Below are 778 nucleotides of genomic sequence, written 5' to 3' on the forward strand. Positions count from 1 at the left end.
TCTGACTGAAAATTCTTTTTTCTTTGGCTGCTAAGATTTAATTGAGGTTCAATCATCCAAAGATTATTCCAGGAAATCAAAGATTATACAACAGCTGAATTTCCAGTCTGGGTAGAAGGAGGCAGGGGGTGTTTTGCATTCCCCAAACAGTGTCTTAAAAACTCCATGACCAAGTTACCCTTCATTTAAAAAAGCATTCCCAAATCCTCTTGTTTTAGTACCTATTGTTATATAGGAGGAATCTTTGCCTGAGTACCTAAACCTTTCTTTAATTACCTCCTTGGTATTTTTACATGCTTTGTTAAACATCCAACCATGTCAGCTTTAAGTCATGTGGCCTATTAAAAGTTCACACTCTCAGTCACTTGTCTCAATCTGTGGTTCTATTTCATTACCAGATTTTCAAAAATCCCTTATTTTGAAAGTGCACTAGTACTTCCCTGTACTAAGAAAATGGTTCACTTTTCTCCCTCCTCTCCTTCCTTGTTCCTTTTATAAATAAAAGTAGTTTTGGAGGTTGACTTTCTTAATTTTTAAAAGGGAAAACATGCACAAGCCTTTCCCCTCCTCCACAATTTCAAGTTAGAATACAAATGGTTAAAATAAAGTATTGTATCAAAAATCCATTGACGTGAGCAAATACAGTAGTTTGCTAATTAAAAATACAAGGTAGAGCTAATATGCAGTGGGTTTTAAAAATAGTTTTTGCAATTGGAATAATATACACACCAATAATTAGTGTGTTGAGCTTCAAGAAAAGGTTAGTGTTTAGAGTTGG

Source organism: Alligator mississippiensis, chromosome 6, assembly GCF_030867095.1.
Source record: "Alligator mississippiensis isolate rAllMis1 chromosome 6, rAllMis1, whole genome shotgun sequence".
In the NCBI taxonomy this organism is placed as follows: Eukaryota; Metazoa; Chordata; order Crocodylia; family Alligatoridae; genus Alligator; species Alligator mississippiensis.